Source organism: Dipodomys spectabilis, unplaced genomic scaffold, assembly GCF_019054845.1.
Source record: "Dipodomys spectabilis isolate Male_0828 unplaced genomic scaffold, ASM1905484v1 ptg000436l, whole genome shotgun sequence".
Lineage (NCBI taxonomy): Eukaryota > Metazoa > Chordata > Mammalia > Rodentia > Heteromyidae > Dipodomys > Dipodomys spectabilis.
In genome coordinates, this window is record NW_024871113.1 from 4,427,931 (window position 1) to 4,453,324 (window position 25,394).

Here is a 25,394-nt window from a genome sequence, read left to right on the forward strand (position 1 = left end):
ATTAGAAAAGTTAAAAACACAGCTTTGCAAATAAAGATATCATCAAATGGGAAATTTTTTCAACATATAAAGTGTCAAGGTGTTCAGGGGCATTGTATGTTGTCACATGGTCATCAGCAGCTCCTGAGTTATGATCCTATCCCAGTTTCAGGGGCTGGGAAGGTGCCTTGCCTGCCTGAGGTCCTGGGTTCGATTCCTCAGCATCACATAAGCAAAAAGATAAAAGCCGGAAGTGGCTCTGTGGCTTAAGTGGTAGAGTGCTAGCCTTGAGCTGAAGAGCTAAGGGACAGCGCCCAAGCCCAGAGTTCAGGCCCCATGAGAGGACCCCCCCCAAAAAAAGTAAAAAAAAACACACAGCTGTATTTCTGCAACAAACCTGGCAAAATACTCTCCTGTACTGGCTCTAATAATACTCCATGCCCACACTGAGCCAATCACATGAATTGGGGAAAGAATCCATCTCTAAACTACACACTACATATTCCTTAAATACTGAGTTAACTGTTATTACTGATCTTTAAGAGAATCTAGATAACAATTTATAATGGAAAGGTGGAAATCATTTTGTTATTCAAGGAAGATAGATGTCAGAAGCCTATGTCACATGTTTATAATCTCAGCTGCTCAGGAGACTGCAATCTGAGGATCGTGGTTGGAAGCTAGTCTGGGCAGGAAAGTCTGTGAGACTATCTCCAATTAACCATCAAAACCCAGAAGTGAAGCTTTGGCTCAGGAAGTATAGAAGACCAGCTTTGGATAGAAGAGCTGAGTAAGGAGAGTGCCAGCGCCCTGAGTTCAAGTGTCAGTACCAGCAAAAACAAACAAATAAATATTTTTTAAAGGAGGGTTAATGATCCCCTTTTCTTCTCTCAGTTGGCTGCAGTTTGAGGAAACACCCTATTGAAAAGTGCGCATGGCTACTTTGTGTGCTTCTGCTATCTGGGATCAGGACAGCCTGAAATGACTATATGATGCATATATTCCAGACTGGCACAGTTTACCAGTGTGATCTAGGTTCCAGACAGCTTCTTCTGCAGGTTTGTGACTGAGTATTAGCTGCATCTCCTCCTGCAACAGTTCTCCTGGACAACTAACCACTGACAATTAAATAACACCTTTTGCATTTCTGTAGCATGGGGTTGCTGGAAGATCTGCTGTCTGAAGATAAAAATGCTTTGCCCACTTGGTTGAGCAGCCTCAAATACCCTCACACCTCAGACTACAGAGACAGAGTATAAAAAGTGGCAGAGGGGTAGGGATTCATGTTGCTGTTTAAAATTGCCCCATTAGAGGTTCTGAAAAAGGATCTTAAACTTTAGTTGTGTGGACAGGTGATGTTAATCTCTTTTATTCTATCATAAATATAATTTGGATTCAACTCTCTTTTACTATATACATTTGGGCCTATTAACAAATTTGTCTTCTGTTACTTTTTTAATATATATATGTATTTATTGTAAAGATACTGTACAGAAGGGTTACAGTTACATGAGTAAGATAATGAGTACATTTCCTATCGAGCATTGTTACCCCCTCCTTTGTTTTTCCCCTACCATCCCTACCCTCCCACCTCCCCAACTCCTCCCTGCCCCTGGCCCGAAGTTGTAAAATTCGTTTTCAACATAGTGTCTTGTACATTTCATTGTTACAATAGATCAACCTGTATCCTTGTTTCAGCATTTTGTTACTTTCCTTCCCCTCCCCAAATTAGAAAATTGTATGTACAAGATGCAGGGCACCAGAATCAAATACAGTGAAAACAGTGGTTATACCATGGGGGAAGAACATACAAAAGAAACAAAAAAATCACATAGTACATTATAAGTACACTAAAAACAACAGCAACAGAGATAAAACTTCTTGTGTCCCTATCTTGGGGTTCATTTCGCTTAAGTTTTAATATATAGAAAAAATTAAGAGTTTCTTTCTTCCTGTTTCTGAAGTTATAAAAGTAGTAAGAGTTATATTTTTAAAAGATTTTATAAAAATGTATTTTGCTCTTTGTTATGGTGTGTGTGTGTGTGTGAGTGTGTGTGTGTGTGTGTGTGTGTGTGTGTGTGTGTAAGTCAGTGCTGGGGCTTGAACACAGGATCAGGTTACTGGCCCTTTTCTTCTCAAGGCTAGCTCAGTAGCTCTTGAACCGCAGCTTTACTTCATGACTTTTGGTGGTTAAGAGTATCACGGTCTGTTGGCTCATACCTATAATCTAAGCAACTTAGGAGGCTGAGATCTAAGGATCATAGTCTGCAAAGAGCCTGGGCAGAAAGTCTGTGAGATTCTTATTTCTAATTAAACACCAAAAAGCTAGAAATGGAGATGTGGCTCAAGTGGTAGAGCACTGGCCTTGTGCACAAAACTTCAGGGACAGTATATAGGCCCTGAGTTCAAGCTCCTAGGCCACAAAAAAGAGTATCACAGACTTTCCTGTGTACTGGGCATAGTTTCTGTTTGCAAGATAAAAAGTATTTCTAGTTATCTGTTAAATAACATCATGCATATAGCTAAAACAGTAGTACACTGCACACTTAAGATGTTAAAGTTTCATGCTATCTATTTTTAACCACACTAAAAACTTCAAATTTAAGATGTTAAAGTTTCATGCTATATATTTTTTTTTATTATTATTTTATTTTCATGCTATATATTTTTAACCACACTAAAAATTTCAAATCTTTCCAGCACCACAGAATCCTCTTTGATACTATATTTATTTTGTAGTCATCCTCAAAGGCAATTATTAACTCAAACACTGTCATTTAATTTTTTTTTTAAGTTAACATAGAGAAAATAGACTGTGTATTATTTTGTACATGACTCTTTTGTTTAATATTATTCTTGGAGGTTGATCCATGGTATGGCATGTAGCTGTTCTTTATTTATTTTCACTGTTCAATAGTATTCCATTCTCCTGTTGATGCTTACGTGGTTTGCGCCCATACTAGGGCAACAACAATAATGCTGTTAGAAACATTCTTGTATATTTCTCTTGTTTCACACTTGGAGCCATTTGGGTATATCATATCAATGAGCAGACTAGCTTAGTCATAAATAGGATGATCATCTCTCCTAGTTTCCTCAGGGACTGCCCTTTTCCATGCCATTGATCTCAGCATCCCAGTTGGCTTAAAGTTGAGATCATTCTCTCTCTCTCTCTCTCTCTCTCTTTCTCTCTCATTGTGACTTAGTTATCAAGAGGGTTTGGTAGACTCTTACTATTTTGATCTACCAGCTATGACTAAGTTATCATTTAGCCATCTAGAACTCTGTGAGACACATATATGGTAAATGCAAGTCTCAGGTTGGCAATGGATAAACCTGAAGGGTAGCCACCAATAGCCTAATTCTGTCTTTCATCCCTTTATAGACTTCTAAATAACATGCTCCTTTAAGAACAGCATCTTGGGCATTCAATGAAACAACAAAATATGAACCAGCAACTAAGAAGCACAGATTTTCTGACTTTCCAACATTAGGAAATGATGGGAGAACTTGTTGGGCTACTGCCCAGTCAGACACTTAGTATCCCCAACCAGTTGTCCCATGGCCAGACCTGCAGCCTAAGATGTGCAAAAATGAGGGGCAGGATTTGGGATAACCATTGGAAATTGTGCGTGGCTAAGTGGATTTATATGGAAATAGAGGTTAAGCCATCCCTCTATAGAAAGTTAGCCTTAAATTCTTAGGTAGCTTTGTAAATTACTGGCTGCTGTAAATCCACAACTATTTATATATTTTGTTGCTGGATAATAAGATAGAACCAAGGATGTATACACAAATGGAATTGATGAATCATATGATTTCTCTTTCTGTGTGTGTGTGTGTCTGAGAGAGAGACAAACAGAGACAGACAGAGAGACAGACAGACAGAGACAGAGACAGACAGAAACAGAGACAGAGAAAGAGGAAGAGAGGAGCTTCCCAGTCCTTCTCTATAGCAGCTACACCATTTTACATCCTCAGCAACAGTGCATGAGCTACTTAGTCTCTTCACGTCTCTGCCAATAAGTAATTTGTGAAGAGATATCTCATGGTGATTTTAATTTGCATTTCCTTGATAATTAATAACATTGAGAAAATTTTAGGTGCTTGTTGATACGTTCTTTGGAGAAATCAAATCTTTTGCTAATTTTTTAAATGAAGATATTTGTTTTTGCTGTTGTTGGATTGTAAGGTTTATCTATATTGTTTGGGTATTTACCATCATCAGATATACAGTTTTCAAGAATTCTTTGCTTTTCTAGAAGTTGCCTTTGTACCTTGTTGACTATTTCCCTCATGAAGTCCCATTTATCTATTTTTTACACTTTTGATATCACATCCCAGTAATTATTTTCAATCCATTTTTCTTTTCAAGCTTGTTCCCTGTTTTCTTCTAAGAGTTTTGCAGCTTTGTCTTATGTTTAGACATTTTATGAGTTTTGATATGCTGTTTTTCATTGCCATTCAATTCAAAATCATGCTCAGTTCACCTACGGTTCCTTTTCTGACTCAGATGTAGTGTCAAAGTTTATTAATTATAAAACATCTGGGCACATTCTAATCAAGTCTCAAAAATTTTTTGTCACTTAGAAGGAATTAGATTTAATTTTAGATCATCATGGCTCTGCTGCATGCAAATGGCTTCTTAGAATTCTTGTTTCTCTGCTCTGAGGAGTTAGTACATCTTCCTAGAATAATTCCTATATGCTGATCTCACCCCTACTGACTTTCTGCTCTTAAATCTTAACTTTATAATTTCTCATTACTATCTTAGCATGCTCATGCCTAAAAGTTGCTTCTTGTCATAGCTGTTCTATGTCATAGTTATCACTAGAGGAATTACTCTAACTATACTGCAAATGGATGATATTTGTACAGCACATGGACTTCTTCAAATGACACTGCTATCTCAAAAAGTAGAAGTCTGTTAGATCCATGTGGTCGAATCATAGTATCACATACTCTCTCTATATAAAGGTTAAATTGTTTATTACTTGGGATACTATGAGATTTCCCCACTCCTCTATTTTTTGGAATTAAAGTCCTCTGTCCTCCTCATAGTGGAACAGGAAGAGGTATAGATGTGAGGCTACATAGAAAAGGGTTTTATGAATTAGCAAAAGGAACATGTTTTACATCTGGATCATCCTAGGTAGATCATCATCACATGCATGAGAAACTGGAGTTTAGAAAATAGAAAAGGCCCTGAGAATTCCCAGAACTCTTAGGAGAGACGTGAAACATCCTCAGATCAGTCTTTCTTCAATACTGAAGGCTACAGAGACCTCTGAGTGGCAACTTGCTTCAAATACAATGGACTCATGGATGTCATGTTATTCATTACTTCACCTGTTCCAGGCCCATGTAGCTCTTTGATTTTTTTTGTATAAATTCCATGGCAGTTATAAACTACACAGCAAACAAAATTAAAAGAGCATTTAAAGCTAGAATGACAGAGAGAAGATACTAAGTGTATCCATGAAAAGTAAGGTAAGAAGGTTATATGTAAGTTTGTTGGTTTTAATGATCCAATTTTTCAGAAATAGTCTTCTCATAACTTATAAAATATTTTAGTATTAAAATTTATCTGTGCTGAATGCTGATGGCTTATACCTATAATCCTAGCTACTCAAGGAGGCTGAGATCTAAGAATTGTTATCTCCAATTATTTACCAGAAAACTAGAAGCAGTATTTTGGCTCAAAGAGGTAGAACACTAGCCTTGAGCAAAAAAGCTCAGGAACAGTGTCCAGGCCCTGAGTTCAAACCTTACGACTGACAAAAAAGAATTATTGTGAAAAATTTCCTCTTTGTTACTCTTATACATGAGTTTCTAAAACTCTTTTATTCTTATGACAATATTTTTTTATTATTCTGTCTTCTATTTTTGTGACAACATTTTTATTATTCATCTATGTATTCCATGAGTCTTTTTATGAATGTAATAAACGCTACAGCTGAGCAGATTATAGACTAATTCATTGCAGCATATACTGGCAGTTATGGGCAACTGACCATCAGACTCCTTCGCACTTGTCTAGACTCAAACAAAAGACATCCGTAATAGGCTTAGAAGTGTTCCAATACTTCTACCAGCATAGTCAGACCAGCAGAAATAACATGTGGTCTGACCAGAGAAATAAAAACTTGGCAGCCACAAACTTGGGGAAAAAAAGAATAAGGTTTGCACAAAGATGAGTAAGCCACACAAGCACAAGATTCAGAAGGTGCCATTACAAATATGCTACCTTCACCTCTATACACACAAGAGTTTATTATTAAAGTTATCTTTGTAATAAAACTCATCCACAGAGCTGAAGGTTACATGGATAGAGAGAAAAATATCCCCAAATATGTACTTGGTATAAAAGATATAATGTTAATTCTCATTTTCAGTCCATGGCTCTTGGACAGGTAATTCTTAGCTCTAGGAAAGACGACAGATTATACTGGCCACAGGTTTAAGGTGAATGCTGTGTTTTATAGGAAGCAGCATATCTTAGCAGGATCTATCCCCAGAAGGTATCATAAACAACCTTCTGATGCCATTCCACAATTCCAGAAGACTGGTCTGAATGTAATGAAGATGTCATACTAACTTTAGCAGTAGCATCTGGATAGACAGATTGGACACTCAGGGATGATGTAACAGAGGAGCCTTGGAGTAAGCCGGGTTGGTGAGCCCATGCACTACTGTATCATCTTCCCATGCTAATACTCACCGGTAAAATAAAGGACTAAAGAAGAGTATGACATTACCAATTCCTTTTAATTATCCAAAGCAACCATTCACTAGTTGGGTACCAAGTGGCAGGCAATTATATATGACCCAAATGCCTTCCCACGTTGTGCCATTGTGACTGGCCCAGAAGACACCTGTCTTCCAGCTCTTACCACCAATCCCCTTGTTTGTTCTCTCCAAACCTTTATTGGCTGACCAACCAGCTTGTATGATCTCCCTTTCTTTTATTAAGTCATTAAACAAAAGACTGTCCAGAGCTCTTTCTACTGTGAACATATTCTCCTCACTGTCTTTCAGTGAGGTTTTAATGTAGAAGCTATTCATTTCTGTTGGATGCCTACAGGTCATCCATTCAGAAACAAGGCCTACTCTTTTTCCTTTCCTTCCAGCTATATATAGATAATTCCCCCAATGAGAATGTAAGTATAGTCTGAGGGAAAGGCAGAAAAGCAATTAGATCAACTACCATGGAAGTCTGAGGTACTTGTTCATCTAGTTTAGTTGAGTCTTGTGACGTTATTCAGCTCTTCTTGTTTCATTTGCATTTTATACTGGGAGATTATATATATGTTTAAGTTTCTGGTGCATATTCACTTATATTTTCAGGTCAAGTGATTGGTATTTGACACACCAGGCACAAGCCAAAAGGTGTATTTCCATAGAGAATAAAGGGCATAAGAGGCCAAATCTTATTCTAATCCAGAAGGTCTACATTGCAAGTTTGCTCAAAGCTTCCTATAGCATCCTATGTTAAGTGAATTTTTAATTGCTCAACATCATAGCTTTACTGAAGAACAATTTGTTGCTGTCTTGGTTTCAATTCCTTTCAAAACTTGCAGTCTTAGAAGTTTCCCATCAAAATTGTAAGAGTAGCAACCATATATAAGGTGCATGCATCCTTCCTATTCCTGAGGCTGGCAGGCTGGGCCTCTTTTTCAGTGGTCCATGCAAGATGCAGAAAGTTATTTAAGGAGAGATAGTCCAAAACATCCAAAGACAACTAGGTTCTGAAAAACTTCTCTTAACACTGAATTGACGAAACATGGCCCATATGTATTAATCATGTAGGTGTTTGATTGTTCCTGCACTTTGATTTCAGTTCATCAAAGCTTTGTCAAAGTAATGCATTAGGGTAGTGTCCTGTAGGATACAAAAATGGTCCCTGCAAGCCACATATGACAATGGAAGCGAAGGGATGCCATGCTTAGAGAAGTCAGCCTAGCTTCCTGTATACTGTAAACAATCTCCAGACTACTTACAATACCTAATACAACATGATGCTATGCAAATACTTGTTAAACTGTATTGTTTGGGGAATCATGACAATAAATTTGTATAGGTTCAGTAAAGATGTGGTTTTTCCATATATTGCATCTGAGACTGGTTAAATTCAAAACCTGTGGATGTGGAGGGCAGACTATTCACAAAATAATTGAGATGTGACAGAAAAGCATGCAGAAAACAGCAATCTAAGTACATCCTAACAACAAGTACAAACCTGTACAGGATAATGCAGAAGTAGGCTTTGGTGATGACGTTTATAACCAAGGGATTACCCTTTATTTACCTCTATAAGTCTGTTAGCCTTGCTTCTAAATAAATATCTTTTTTGTAGTAATTTTAAAAACTATGTCAATTTATCAGTTTTTACATGTTGTGTAAAAGTACTACTTTCCAGATGCCATTGGCTCATGCCTGTAATCCTAGCTACTCACAAAGCTGAGATCTGAGGAAGCCAACTTGTGCAGTAAAGTCTGTGAGACTCTAACATCAAAGGTCAGATGTGGAAGTGTGTCTCAAGTGATAGAGCACTAGCCTTGAGATAATGCCGAAGACATGAGTTCAAACCTTAAGACCTCCACCAACAAAAAAGAAAGAAAGAAAAAACAGTTACTACTTTGTTTGGTAAGACTGTATTGAAAGAAGAAATTGCTGCCCTGTTTCTTCTATCCTTCTGATCCAAAGTCAATACAATATTATTTTAACAAAAACTAAGACTAAAACTTTTTTTGTAATGTTTTGATAAGGAGCATTGTTAAAAATCACTCTTACACCCTACTGCACTATTGGTGGGAGTGTAAACTCCTTCAACCACTTTGGAAAGCAGTATGGAGGTTCCTCAAAAGACTCCACATAGAGTTCCCCTATGATCCAGCAATCCCACTTTGGGGTATTTATCCAAACGATCACAAACAAGACCATACTAAAGCTATCAGCACAACTATGTTTATCACAGCATTGCTCACCATAGCTAAGATATGGAACTAACCCAGATGCCCATCAGTAGATGAATGGATATATATGTGTGTATGTGTGTGTGTGTGTGTGTGTGTGTGTATATATATATATATATATATATATATATATATATATATATATATATTCTATGCCTCCATCAGAATCAATGACATGGCCCCATTTGTTAGGAAATGAAAATACTTGGAAAAAATTATATTAAGTGAAGTAAGCCAGACCCCAAAAAACATAGGTCCCATGGTTTCCCTTGTTTGCAATAACTAGTGTAAGTTTAGGACAAGCAGAAAAGGTCAAAAGCTATTTACATATGACCATATAAGATGATATTAAGCAAAATTATCCCTAAGATAGGGACACAAATGGTTTTTTTTCTTGCTATTGTTTTAAATGTATTTATAATGTACTATGTGATTTTTTTTTTGTATCTTTGGTATGTTCCTCCCCCACAGTATAACCCTTGTTTTCACTGTATTTGATATGGGTGCCCTGAATCTTGTATGTACAATTTGGGAAGGGGAAGGGAAATAACAAAATGTTGAAATAAGCATATAGGTTTACTCATTGTAACAATGAGATGTAAAAAACACTATGTTGAAAATGAACTTTACAACTTTGGGGGGGGGTATAAAAGTACTGCTGCTCACTCCATTAGTACGTAAATACAGACTTCTCAACCTAGTAAGCAGAGTCTTTGCCCAAAGTTTGTGGCTTTCTACATTATTTTAGCCCTAGTACAAAAAAAGCATTCTTTGTTGGTTCTTTTCAGTTGTATAATGGCTAAAACACATCAGAATTTTCTTCAGCCAGAAGCTAGAAGTCATACAAAAAAAATTTTTTTTTTAAAAACACCCATCCAAAAGTGACATCTTTTTGTCTAAACCAGTGATTCCTTTTTTTCAAACCAAATGATTTGATTATTTAGTACAATGGACATGACATTTGATCTCTATGTTCTCTTCTGAGAGACTAAAGTGATGAAAATCCTTAGGAAAAATTTTGTTTCAGACCACAGAATATTTAGCACCACAGAAAAATGGAGACACGGCTCAAATTTTAGGTCACCAGCAATGAGCAGAAGAGCCAAGTGAGAGTGTAAGACCCTGGATTCAAGCACCAGCACCAGCACAAAAAAGAAAAAACAGAAAAATGCAGAATTGTCCAAAATATAATTCTGTGAAATGTGCCTTTCGTTGAATGAAAGAGAAGCTCAGAGGTCAAGCATGTCATTTGCATTCCCAATGTTCTCAGTTTGATTTCTAGTATAAAAGAAAAAAATAGGAAGACTCTTTTTCATGGAACTCTAATAACATTTAAGCCATGGCCACAAAGCATTCATGAACCATGGTCTTCCATTTTAAAAATGAAGACCAGGCATTGATGTCACTACATTGTACATGCTATTGTGCCCAGATTGGGTTCAATGAAAAAAGGAGTGAAAATTACAAAAACAAACAAGAACTTCTATAAAGAGAGCTTCTCTAATATACTTCCACTTTCCATTTGTAGCCTGATATCCATAGAACAGGCTCTGACTCACCTGTCAGGTGAGGGTTTCCCATCTATATGACCAGTAGAATCTCACCACTTTCTAAGTCTATGACTTTCTAAAATTAAAATATTAAAACAGGAAGCCTTTTAGAACTGTATACATGAGTGAATTACTGGAGTTTGGACTCATGGCTCTCTTGCTCACAGCTGGTGATCTACAATTTGCACCATAGCCTTTGCTTCTGTTTTTGTTGTTGTTGTTTGTTTTTTTTGTTTTTTTTTTTTGCTGATTAATTGGAGATAAGAGTCTCAAAAGTTGTCTTCCTTGATTGGCTCTGAACTGTGATTCTCATGTCTCATCCTTTAGAGGAGCTAAGAGCTGTGTGTGAAAAACTGGTACCCAACATACTGGTGATTTTTGCAGATGAAAAAATGTCCAAGAAACATGCAAACTATGTTTTTGAGAACAGCTGAGGGTTCATTCCTGGAAATCACCAAGAACGTTTGCTTGTTGTGCATTTTTTTTTTGTTTCTCATGTCTGGGAGTAAGTAGCCCAGTCTTGTCCTCTGCAGTCCAAAGTTGCACCCATGATGTCCAGAGAAGGCCATTTCTTCAAGCATCCCCCAAGTCAATGTTCAAAAGTTTGCTTTCCTCTAACCACTACTTGATTTTATAGGCCTCTAGTCTTACAAATGGGAAAAAGAAAAACAAACACCAAAATAGCACAATAGAAAATACTAAACTTAAGATCTATTCCTGTAATAATGGAACTGAGTGAACTAAGAGATAAAGTATGACCTGTTATGCTTCTTCATGATTTCTTTAATTAAATATCATTCTAATGAACCTTCAATTATTGGAACAGTTTGACAACCAATAGAGACATCACTTCTGCCTTACTGACAAAAAAATACTATTCTGAAAGTTTACTTTGGTGCTAGTAGTATAAGATGTACCTTCAGCACATAGACACAGGCACTTTCTTCATTTCAGTATTTACCTTCTTTGAGTATTTTGATTAGTGGTTGTGATATATTGCAGGTCTTTAGAAGTTCATTTAAGAAACAAGACTTTGGCCATAGTGGTAGTTAAGTATTATTGGAAGAGTCTCAGTCAGGGAACCTTCAATTCTGTACATTCTCTATGAGTACCAATGTTAATTCAAGCTTGATTTAGGACCCACAATAACCTTGAGCTAGCAACTATTTATGAGTTAAATGAAATTATGTAGAATTTTATTTCCTTTGAACTGGTGAAATAATCTGAGATTTAAAAAATAAACATCACTTAAGATAATTTTTTCCAAGCCTTTCCATTTCCTAACAAATGGGTCAATGTCATCCTTTCTGATGGAGTCATAGAATTCCATACTATATCCAAATTTTCTTGATCCATTCATCTACTGAGGGGCATCTGGGTTGATTCCATATCTTAGCTATAGTAAATAATGCTGCAATAAACATAGTCGTGCTGGTAGCTTTAGTGTGGTCTTGTTTGTGAACATTTGGGTAAATGCCCAAAAGTGGGATTGCTGGGTCATAGGGGAGCTCTATGCGGAGTCTTTTGAGGAACCTCCATATTGCTTTCCAAAGTGGTCCCATGGTTTCCTTTATTTGCAATAACTAGTATATGTCTGAGTCAAGCAGAAAAGGTCAGATAAGCTGATGTTAGGGAAATGAACCCTAAGATATGTATTCAAATGTTTTTTTTCTTTCATGCGATTGTTTCTAACACATTTATAAGATTATTTCTTTGTTGCTTTGTATGTCCCTCCCCCACGGTATAACCCCTGCTTTCACTGTATTTGATGTTGGTATAATTTGCGGAGGGGAAGGGAAAAAATCATTTAAATAGGGATACATGTGGATCCATTGCAACAATGAGATGTACAAGTCGTTATGTCGAAAACGAACTTTACAACTTTGGTGGTGGGGGGAGGAGGATTGGGTGAGGGGGAAGGATGGGAAGGGATGGGAAGGGGAAACAAAGGAGGAGGCTACAATGCTTGATAAGAAATGTACTCATTATCTTGCCCATGTAATTGTAACCCCTCTGTACAGTATTTTCACAACAAAAATAAAATAAAATAAACAAATGAAACCTAATATGGACTAGAAGATTTAGCTACTCAGACACATGCACTGCTCCTGATGTCACTGACAACTTCTTCTAATCCTATCCCTCTCCTCCAAAAAGGGATAACTGAAGACTGCAATTCCTACCCCCTTCACTGATTATATCAACACTCTCACTGAGTTTCTGGTTACTGTTGCTAAAGGGATAAAGTCAAATTAATCATGTGTCAACCTAGTAACACAGCCTAGTGAGCTGGTGGCACATGTCTGTAATCCTAGTTATTCAGGAGGCTGAGCTCTGAGGATCACAGTTCAATCCTAGCCTGGGTAGACAAAACCATGAGACACTTATCTCCAATTAAACAGCAAAAAGCCAGACATAGATGCATGGCTCAAGTAGTAGAGGACCAGCCTTGAGGGGGAAAAAAGGTGAGTGAGAGCATGAGGCCTTTAGTTTAATCCCCAGGACTAGTACACCTACACAAAAAGCAAGTTATAACATATCAAATACCATGTCATACATCTAAAATATATTCAAGAAGTTGGAAAGTTCAAGTGTTATAAGTTAAAGTATTATAATCTGAATGAGCATAGCTTCATCTATTCTTTCAACAAATATTTTGAACCCCTACTACCTTCTAGGCACTGTACCATGTGATAAACCAATGAACAGCAGGAACCATTTCCTACCCATGCAGACCTTCCATTCCAGTGGGAGATTCAGACAAGGAATAAATGAGTTTATTAATGGACGATAAAATGTCAACCAAGCGTAAATTCTAGAGGAATGCAGCAAAGGATGAGCACTGGGAGAGCGATGAGCTGGCACACCCTCTTGAGGACCAGGCATCTGCTCCAGCTACTGGAATGACAAGAGGGAGCCTTCCTGGGGGCATGAGGACAATAATTCTGGTCTGGAAGAATAGCTGCAAGAGTCATGTGGCCAACTTAGAGCCTGGGGACAAAACAGGAAGGAAAGAGGCAAATCCAAATAGAGCCAAGTGACTTTGGGGAGAGGGTAGATTAAGTAATAGTTCAACATAGGGCAGAGCTATTTAGAAACCACAGAGAGGAGTTGGTAAATCATCAGGAATAAAAGTTGCAATGTTCACCTAAGGGGGAAGGATAATAGTTTAAACCAATATTTAGCTTATATTTGCACTGCTCTGAGCAATATTCAAACTTGGGTGTTTTCAGGATTTGTAGGACCAAGAGCAGAAGCCCGCATTCCAGAGCTGCTTTTAACAGTGCTTCAAATATATCTAAATCTTCACCCAAAGATTGGTAAAATGGCAGGAAAGATATTAGAAATAACCCTTCATTGATAATAATAAGGAAGAGTTACTAAGTATCATTAACTAGAAAGGCTGTACGGGTACTCTCAACTTTGGAAAAAATCCAACCAACCTGTCTGTCCCATAGTCTCAGGGCTCTCAACCTTAGCTCCCTCTCTGCCAATCCATCCTCTGCCCTCATTGGTACACCCATATATGCACACACCTGCGTCCAATCAAACACTATCTGTTTCTATTACATATTTGTCTTGTTCCACATGGAAATGAATGTCTAAGAAAATCTTTTTTAAAAAACTAAATGTTAGAATTTATTTCATCTTGATGAGTATAGACATAGGGTAGGCTAGACAAACAAAAATAAACCAAAGCACCCATCTCTCACATTTAAGCAGACACGTTTTTCCTGTTTATAATGCAGTTTGACTTAATTCAGATGGAAGCCATTAGCAGCGAATCTTTGTAATTTAGGCTCTTCTGTAGCCATTCCATGTATTATATTCAATTATTTGCCGTAAACTCTGAGACAGTATTCATTTCAGTGGTCTTGCAGCATTCACATCTTAAATCAGACAGCTCTTGCTAAGCTGTTAAAAGCTGTCTTCCTCAACTTTGTTAACCCAAGCCATCAGCAATCTTAAATGTCATATAGAAGTAAATCCAAGTATTGCTCAAAACTTGCTTGGATCCCTTTTTAGAGCATTAGCTCCCTGAGGAAACAAAAAGGTCCTGACTACTTTCATGAACAAGGACCCCCATACTGTGTATATAATGTCCTTTGCAGCAGAAATCAAAAGGTCAAGGAGCCCCGTCACTTTGACTAGCTTATAATGATTTATGCAGAAGGTATATTTGAAGTTGATTCCAGACCATATATTGCAACCATATCCCAAGAAATTGTCCCCTTTAGCACAGTGAATTCCTGTGAGATGCCAAAGCAAGTGAGAAATCATCTCAAAGCAGCATCTTTACACAAGGGAGGAAGAGGCAACTTCCTCCCAAACTCATTAAATAGTAATGACTTCATAGTCTTAAGCTGACAAATTCCAAAGTCCTCTCAATTTCCTGATATGAGGAATCCATTTTCAAGGTGACAAGCAAAGTCAAGAAGAATTTTCAGGCTTTTCTTTGCCATGGCCCATGAACTCCAATCCTTCAATAGGAATCTCTTTCTCCTTTTATTGCTTTCTGAACACACTGCTGGTAATGCTTGAAGAGATCGGTGCAAGGGTCCCCAGAACCATCCCCCTTGAGGAACTTCTTGGCAAACCAGAGGTTGAAGCACTGGGCGTATTCGCGCTTCGTGTTGGTGCAAGCCTCCCCGACGCTGTTCCTGGCGGCAGCGGCAGCGGCTTAAGAAAATCTTGTGAATGCTAAAAGGACAAAGACTTGAATAAGACTGAATAACTCCTTTCCTGTGTTTGCTAATGACTGTTTACACGTTGCTAATGGGTCACTAGGGTGTGGAGCTGAGGGAGAAATGTATTTAAACCTCCTGGTCTGAGAGGAGACGTAAAATATACGGATAGCCTTGGGAGATGTGTGTGGATCCTACGATGTGCTCACAGGATGTGATGATCTACTTTTCTTTTTTTTTTTTAAAAAAAATTTTATTTTATTTTATTTGTGAACATACTGTACAGAGGGGTTACAATTACATGGGCAGGATAATGCCTACATTTCTTACCAAGCATTGCAGCCTCCTCCTTTGTTTACCCTTCACATCCCTTCCCAGCCTCCCCCCCCCCCATTCCAATCCTTCTCCTTCCCCCCCCCCCCCCAACGTTGTAAAGCTCGTTTTGGACATGACAACTTGTACTTCTCATTGTTGCAACAGGTCCACCTGTATCCTTAAACGACTGGTTTTTCTCCATCTCCTCCACAAGTTATACTGACATCAAATATAGTGAAAGCAGGGGTTATACTGTGGGGGAGGGACATACAAAGCAACAAAGAGATAATCTTATAAATGCGTTAGAAACACATGCATGAAAGAAAAAAACATTAAAATACATATCTAAGGGTTCATTTTCCTGACATCACATTTAAGCCATCAGTTTTAAAGATTTAAACTTCCTCATTAGAAAAATTAGCACATTGGCTTCTAATTCCTTTACTTAGAATAATAATAGACAGCTATTATCTTCTGGCAGGAGGAGGGGGGGAGGGGGAGGGGGAGGGAAGAAGTGAGCAGAACAGGTGATTCCGGCTGCTTGGGAGAAATGAAGGGATATCCCAGGGAAGGCCCTTGCTTTGCAGAACTCTTGACTCCTTCCAAAACCAAAGGTAATTCACATTCCAGTACAGTTCTGTGAGCCAATTGAAAATTTGCTCACCATGACGTTATTTACTCTTTCATACTTCACAGAAAACCCCTTTCTGTTACTGAAGTAAGTTCAAATGATACAAGCAAAATATTTCCCAGCACACACTGCAAAATCAATAACTACTATTAAATTACCTATTACATGGCTAGAATTGCTGGATCTGGAATACAAGGACTGTGTAGCCTGGGGGTGTCTCAAGTGGGTCCAGCCAAACATTGGCTGAAGGTGACATAATGGAGTCTGGGACAACTGGTAATGGCCAGGCTCTCTCTCTCTCTCTCTCTGTCTCTGTCTCTGTCTCTGTCTCTCTCTCTTTCTGTCTGTCTCTGTCTGTCTCTCTGCCTTTCTGTTTTTCTATCTGTCCATCTCCCCATCCCTCTTTCTCTGTCTCCTCTCCTCTGTTTCCAGGATTTCTTTGTGTGATCTCTGTATAATATATTTATAGGGCTCCCCATCAATGTGGTGCTTTCGGAGCAGGACTTTTTCTATGGCAAATGACTTCCCTGAGAACAAGTATCTCAAGGCCATATACAGAAACATGGCATTTTTGTGACCTAACATTATGTCACATGGTATCACATTATAATGCCCCACAGTTCTTAGTATTATTATAGAGTTGTATATCCCTCATTAGAGTTCATTTAGATATTATTATCACATTAAAAGCAAACTTCAGCAGAGTATCAGTGGCTCACATCTGGAAACCTAGCTACCCAGAAGGCAGAGATCTGAGGATCAAGGTTCAAAGCTAGCCAGGTCAGGAAAGTCTATGAAACTCTTATCTCTAATTAACCACCCAAAATCCAGAATTGGAGCTGTGGCTCAAGTAGCATCATCCTTAAGCAAAATAGCTAAGGGACAGCACCCAGACTCTGAGTTCAAGTCCCAGAACTGGCACACAAAAAAGTAAGTAAATGGAATCGTCTCTGGTTTCTTCCCTTAGCTTCTTTCAATTACTTATCTGTCTCTACATATTTGCCTATTTGACACCTATGACTTAAAATATTTCTCTTATCTAAGAATAATTGTATACCATTTAGCAAATATCTCCTCATCTCCTTCCTGCTAATTCTTATAAAACTTTCAGTGCTATCAATGAATCATTATAGCATATATTTTGAGTTTCTGAAGCAAACAAGAATATTAATGGATAGCTCAGCCCTGTGAAGTAGGAATGTCAACAAGATTTAGGATTATTTTGTCAAGGAAAACCATGTCGCTGGCCGTGTATTATTTTCAGTGTCTGAGTAACGAGAGCAGTCTCAAAGGTGACATTTTTGGGAAAGCACAATCCAGGTAATGTTTATATGGGCTCACATTGTGGGATCACAAAGAGATATATCCTCTCATTAATGGATCCCGGATGCTCATCCAAGGAGTAGGTGCTGGCTTGGCACTTGTTGGTATTGTGCCATTATTTTATCCTGTGGCACAATGCATACTGATCTATCAGATTTTTGTTATAACACTAATTTTCCATGCCACTCTTTTAATCAGAGGATGTTACGTATTTGATAAAAAATTAACTGCATAGCCAGGTACCAGTGTCCTGCTCCTATAATCCTAACTACTCAGGAGGCTGAGATCTGAGGACTTCAGTTCAAAGTCAATCCTGGAAAGAAAGTCTATAAGACTCTTAACTTTAATTAACCACCAAAAAGCTGGAGGAGGAGCTGTGGTGCAAGTGGTAGAATACTAGCCTTGAGCAAAAAGAAACTCAGGGACAGTGACCAGGGCCTTGGTTCAAGGACTGGTACATACACACATAAAAAAAGATTAACTACATGCCAAATATGCAGAGAGGTCAATGCAACCACAGGCAAAGATTTTATTCCTGAAACATTCCTCAGCTTGTGTTTATTTCCTTTGGCTCCTGACCAACTCAGTCCAATCTTTTGCCCTTGTTACTGGGGTTTTCTTCTTGATTTACCTTTTGAACTATATGTCGGTTTGTGACCTTCCCAAAACTTTCACTAGCTTGCTGTTTTCTGGAAGAGTTTCTTAACAATTTACTCACCATTGGAACTCAACCACTACCCCTTCCGTTCCATGCCTCCCACCAAGTGGAGTAGATGGACCTCTTCCTGCTGTTCAGGACCCTGACTTGCATGACTGGAGCTAAACCAGAAAGAACTAGCCAAGAAGCTGGGGAATAAGTAAACCAATAGTAACCAATATGCCAAAGCAAAGTGCAAAATTAATTCAGTAATTAGAGTTCTTTCATGAATCTGTGAGATTAGAGAGAATGCTACACATTTATAAATATTTTTTTAATTTCTGAAAGGGAGGAAAGAGAAGGAATATATTAGACATTAACTGTTTCTTAATGTTTAAAAATATGACTAAGAGCTTTGAGAACCCAAGCCCTTCTGAAAGTTTGAAAAGTCAAAGTATTATATATGCTATTTTTGTATAGTAGAAAGAACAGTAATATAAGAATTTGACCAACATGTATCAAATGCAGATTTTTTTCTAAATAGAATGCAACTGACATCTTAACCCATAACTTCTTATCCATAAAATGTTTAATAATACCTATCTTATAGGAATGGTGTAAAGATTAGAGATAATAAGGCAATTCCCTAATAAAGATGATTTTTATGAATGTGTGTAATGACAGTAAAAAAAAAAGTGTTATACTGAAATTCGGGGACCCCCAGAAGACCACCAGAGACCACGATCAATGTAAGCAACAAAGAGCCGGTTTATTGCAAGCTCGAGCTTGGTCCTAAGCGCACATGGTAACCGGTGATGCTAAGAGGCCCTGAGCATAGAATCAGGGCTGTTTTTATAGTATTGAACAAACAACTTTAAGGAACTTTTACATAAGAACTTACATGATTGGTTAACATTTAAAGCAAGCTAAACTGGGCAAATAATGATTGGTTGACCTTTACAGAAAAATGTCCTTGGTCCATAGCTTGACCGAAAAAGGTTACGAGTCACACCTGGACCAACAGAATGCATGGCATGTCTCGCCCCAGGCTCTGAAGAACAGGTTGGTTAGAAACTCTAAGTCCTAGGTGGCTGGGGGGGGGGGCACACCACTTGGGGGCTAACACCTGCTTAAGCAAACGCCATCTATGGCTCCAAGATTGTGCATGGCTTTCTGTCATTAAATTCCTAGCATTGGGGCTAAAGTGGATCACGAGTCAAGTCGCAGAACTGAGATGGAGTGTTAAACAAAAATGGAGTTGCTTAGGTTTCTTAAAACATTATATTTCTTCCCTAGGCCTTACTGCCCCAGCCTCCGGGAGGGGCGTTGCAGCTGTGGGGATGATTCTGAGGGCTTTTCGCCCTTGGTCAAGGCTGTAAAGCCTTTGAAGTCTTTTACTAAGCAACTCTAGGCTCCCAGGCTGACATTCCACTACTGAGTAACTAAAACCAGTCACAGTTAAAATCATACAAAAACCATACAATCATCTAGCACAAAGCAATTCATACAGAGGCAAAAATGGCTGTTAGGTGCTGTCATATATATATATATATATATATATATATATACATATATATGATTTTTTTTTTATGTTCTTCAAAAGAAGTTCCAAAAAGGAGGACATTGGGAGAGATTAGGGATTGGAAGATTTGGAAAGGCAAGTACATTTATTAATTAAGGTAGAATAACTTACATGAAGCAGATAATTTTTTTGTTTAAAAAATGCATGAAACTGATATATAATCAAATGACATATTTCCTATTATCTCTGAATTAGTACCTCAATAAAGTTTTATTGTAAGTCAAATAAGTCAAAAGAGAAGATGCATTTGTTCATAGAAGTAAAAGCAATCTTCCTAGCCAGCCTCCATCTACCCAATGTTCCTGTGGGAACTTCAGGACAAAGAGAACGTATCACATTTGTCCATCCTGAGCAACAGAGAGGAGAGAAATAATCCTACCATGGAACTTACAATCTAGAAGAAACTGTAATTTTAAGTTCATCTGAACAATGTTTAGCTAAGTGTATGAAAATAGGCATAATTTTATACTGAACATGAGGGAAAATATTTAATCAATCACAAACAAGGGTGCTCTGCTATAGAATGGAGCTGAAATTTGGGGGTCAGAAGATAGAACAAGCTGAGCATGGGTAGCTCATGCCTTTAATTCTAGCTACTCAGGAGGCTGAGATCTGAGGATAATAGTTTGAAGCCATGAGACTCATCTCATTAGTCAGCAAAAATCCAGATGTAGAGTTGTGTCTAAAGTGATAAATGCCAGCCTTGCGGAATAAAAGGCTAGGGGACAACACCCAGACCCTGAGTTCAATCCCCAGTACCAGTACAAGGAGGAGAGGAGGGGGAAGGAGGAGGAGGAGGAGAAGGTGGAGGAGGAGGGGGAGAAAGAAGGGGAGGGGAGGGAGGAGGAGGGTAAGAGGAGGAGGGTAAGAGGAGTAGGCCCTGAGTTCAAGCCCCAGTACAAGGAGGAAGAAGGAGGAGGAGGAGGGAGGAGGGAGTGGAAGGGAGAAGGTAGAGAAGGGGAGGAAAGGGAGGGACTTAGAAGTGAACTTGGAAGTTGTGGGCTGAACCATGCGCCCCCACCCTCCAGATGTATGTGTTGCAGTTTTAACCCCAGTACTTCAGACAGTGACTCTGTTTTGAGATAACCCCTTTAAAGAGATAGTTAAAGTGAGGTCACTTAAGTGGCCTTAGTCCAACCTGACTTTGTCTTCCTAGGAAAGATGAAGACATACAAAGAGATACTAGGAATTCACAGGTCCAGAAGAAAGTCATGTAACGTCACAAGGGAAAGAAAGCCATCTACAAGCCAGGGAGAAAGACTACAGGAGGGTCATCCCGGCCCATACCTGGCTCCTAGGCTTCTAACTCTGTAAGTGGCATAAATCACCCTGTTTGCAATCCTTGCTGTAGCAGACTCATTTAAAAGATAACAGGAAGTACAGGGGTAGGGGTAGGCTAGGCAGAGTCCAGAATTAGAGGCAGCAGCCTAAGGAGAGACAGCTAGTCAGAAGCAATGAGTAGGGGTCCATACACTTCATGATAGCATGAGAATGACTGTTATTAAAGTTTAACTGTTGCCTTGTGGTCAGTCATGCTGGAATTCTACCACACAAGCCCCAAACTTCATTACAAGCACCTGTGTTTTCATATTCTGGTCAAGGAAAAATAGTCAAGTCATGGTCTCGAGTTGAGCAAAGTGACTCAGAAGATTTGTAGTTGGAAGACACAAGAGAGAGATGAATGTGAGAATTTCAATCAGTACATAAATGAGAGTGAGAGAGAGAGTGGAGATTTGAGGCTGGCCACGCAGCTGCTCCTGGAATCACTGCTGTGAAGAGTGAGTTCTGAATGAATGCTCTGTGAGCCACTTGGCTGCTGTCTTCAAGGGCCCACCAGGATCTTGAAATGTCTGGAAAGTAAATGTTAAGTAGCTACAAAGAAAAGACAGTGTTGTTACGGACAATTGTCATTTGACATACTACTTGACACTAACTTTCACCTTAGAGTAAGACAATTAGAGACCTATTGGGATTAAACACAGGTTCCTTCTGAAAAGGTTCAATGTAAACAGTCTGTATTTTACAGACATCACAAGTACATGAATTTAGATGAGCGCAGATGCTATGTGTTGAAGGTACTCCCCTATGACATTGGTCATCATGCATTGTACTCACATACTGAGACATTGCGTTGAAATCCCTTCAAACAACTACTTAAAGATAACAAAACAGAATATGCTCCCTGGGGTTGGAGATGTGGCTCCATTGGTAGAGCTCTAGCTAATGAGCAAAAGTAGCAGGTACCAATTATGAGTCTTGGCTGTGGATATAAAAAAGGAAAGAATAGAAAGAGAGAAGGCTGGGAAAGTGGCTCAGTGGTAGAGCACTTGCCTTGCATGCATGAGGCCCTGGGTTTGATTCCTCAGCACCATATAAGCAAAAAGAAAAAAAGCCGGAAGTGGCTCTGTGGCTCAAGTGGTAGAGTGCTAGCCTTGAGCTGAAGAGCTGAGGGATAGCACCCAGGCCCAGAGTTCAGGCCCCACAACTGGACCCCCCCCCCAAAAAAAAAGAAAGAGAGAGAAAGGGGGAGGGAGAGAGGGAAGAATGGAGGGAGGGAGAGAGAAGAATATATTCCCTTACATTCAATAGACAATAGCCTAATTTCATCTAGTACAGTGTCCTGGCAATCACATTTGTCTTGATATATTGTCACATAATCAATTATATCTACCCTAGAATATTAATATGAAAGCTAGCAAGAATGGAGATGGACTGAAAAAGATTCTCCTACTTTCTAAATACTTTCATATTTCTAAAGCATACATAACTGTCTTCTGCAACATGCAAAACAAATAGAACAAGGATACTTAACATTTTACAAATGTCTCCTTTTATCTGTGGCTTTACTGTTCACATTTATTTCCCAAAATCAATCACAGCTCACAAATATCAAAAATTTCCAGAAATAACAATTTATAAATTCAGATTGAATTAATTTCATGTGTGATGAAATCTCATATTCTCTTCTTTCTCCATACCACATCGCTAATCATCCCTTTGCCCAGCATGTCCTCATACTCTACCCAACTATCACCCATTTATTATCCCTGTAGATTATCAGAGAGATTGTCACAGTACCACAGTGATAATGTTTAAGTGATCTTTACTATACTTAATAAAACCAAAGCAAGAGTAGGATTGTGGACATTCAGACATGCCCCCAAAGAACTGAAAACATGTTTGCTTTAATTGAAAGGAGCAAGTTCACAATTTAATAAGGGAAGAAAAATAACTAAGCTGAAATTGCTAATATCTACTGTATACCAAAAGATATTATGAGAGAAAAGAGACAACATTCATATAATTTTAATTACAGTATATCACTATAATATTACAACTGTTACTAGTTGCCCCTGGGCCTCTTCTTGCTCCAGGTTAGTGCACTACCACCTGAGCCACAGCATTACTTCTAGTTTTTGAGTGGTCAATTGGAGATGAGAGTATCATGGGGGCTTTTCTGCCTGGGCTGGCTTCCAACCAAGATTTTCAGATCTCAGTCTCCTGGGTAGCTAGGATTACAGATGTGAGCCACCAATGCCTTGCTAGCTGTTTTTAATATACTTGTTTTCAGGATTCTTATATGGGGAATCCTGTAGGCTACAAGGTTGCCATCCTTTACTGATGGTTTGATATTTGTAAATATAAAGATTGGAGTCACCATTGGCCAGAAGGAAACATGAGAGAAGACAGAGAGGGTGGCAAGAAGGCAAGGAGGAAATGAGGTAGAGGAAAAGAGAAAAAGAAAACAGAGAGACAGTTATTGAAAGAGAGGGCTTTCTTCTTTTAAAAATATCATTTGCTCTTCTTGTGGAAAATATGATATCACTATTAGAACATATACTATTTCCTCAAACAGCTCATAGATTTCCATCTGTAAAGAAATGACATATGACTTCAATACACAAAAACCTCTCCAGCAATAGGGTATTGGTGCAATGGAAAATGAAAATTACAAGAATCAAAATAGACTTGTTGAGGCAGCACCATCAGGAATCCACTCACATCCCTAAATTAGAGGAGGAAGGCATTTTCCTGACCAGAGATGATACACACAGAAAGGAGAAATCTTCAGCTTCTTTCTTTCTGTCTACCGGTCAATATCATTCGTTGACTAAAATTAGAAGGTGATAAAAGACAGTGCAGTAGATTATCCCTCCAACCCAAGCTTAGCAAGTAAAATGAGAGTGCTAGATATGAGACTACTTAGGCCCTAATCTGTACATACCCTTTGTCTTCCACTTTCTTGAGACTATGAGACACCATCCCATCCCCATCACAGAGCCTTACTCTAAAACTCAGGAATTATAGAACCCATGACATCACTAGCAAGTCATCCAATGATGGTAGATCATGGAGTAAGCTTTAAGAACAAGAAAGGCAAGTTAACTAAGTCAGTGTTTTAAGATCCTCAACACAAGTGCTTCAGAGTCTACCCCATTTATTAAAATTTAGAGGCAGACTATTTCCTTATTGAGTTTTGCTTTCTTGCTTTCCTTGAACATAATCATAAATCCAAATTTGGTAAATTTATACTAGATAATCACATTCTGCCAAATTACAGTATTTATTTATATTGCCTCAAAAATATTCCAGTAACAATTTCAGAATAATGAAAAAGACAATAAGGACTTGAAGAATAATGTGATGTTCAAATTCATAAGTAGTTTTTGAAAGTTACATCTTGTTAATTGCAAAAGACTAAAATATGTTAAAACCCTAAAATTATGTTACAATCCACAAAGAAAACTCTCACAGTTAATTTGCATAGTGAGATAGTCCTAAGAATTTTATCTGGGGGCTGGGAAGGTGGCTCAGTGGTAGAGCGCTTGCCTTGCATGCCTGAGGCCCTGGGTTTGATTCCTCAGCACCACATAAGCAACAAGAAAAAAGCCGGAAGTGGCTCTGTGACTCAAGTGGTAGAGCGCTAGCCTTGAGCTGAAGAGCTGAGGGACAGTGCCCAGGCCCAGAGTTCAGGCCCCATGACCCGACCCCCCCCCCCCCAAAAAAAAAGGATTTTATGTTTATTTTAACCAGGTTTGGCTCTTTCTTGCCTTCAGAAGCCATAACAACTCCTTTAACAAGTATCAGCAACAACTCCTACCACAAGTACCAACAAAGCAAAAATAAAATCATGATAACAAAACAAGGATTTTTTACTTCTTTAATGCAAAGCTGGAGTCTTGTCTGATTTTTGCATCTCTGGCATGGAGATTCTGTTTGGTGTTGATATTCACAAATCCTTTAAATATTTGGAAAGTCTTAATCATTGGATTGGGGAGGAAGGAATGGAAACTTGGGGACATCACAGAAAACAATGCAGCAGGAACTGCATTTCATGACATATCACCGACCACAGAATAGGATTGTCAAGTAGAGTAGGGATGTCCAGTTAAATGTGAATGTCAAGTACATAATAGTTTTATAGTGTAAGCATGTCCTGAATGTTATATGTATAAAACACTTGAACATTTATATTTTTTATATTAAAACATTGTCCAATGTTATATTTACCTAGACATCTTTACGTTTTTATTTGCTTACTATGGCAAGCCTACTATATTAACCTATTTGTGCTTAGACAACAAATACTAGAGGTTTCAGTACTACTGTACTGAAACTTAGCTCTTAATATATTTTTTAACCAATATATTTTTAACTCATTTATTCTAATGGAAAAATAGCTCTGCATTCTGTATATCCAAAAATACTATCAAAAT

The 25,394-nt window shown here is 38.3% G+C and overlaps 1 pseudogene; it reads right to left on the minus strand.

The window, feature by feature from the left end:
- Positions 1-14,130: 14,130 nt before the first annotated feature.
- LOC122097814 lies at positions 14,131-16,375 on the minus strand (annotated as a pseudogene).
- Between the last annotated feature and the right edge of the window lie 9,019 nt (positions 16,376-25,394).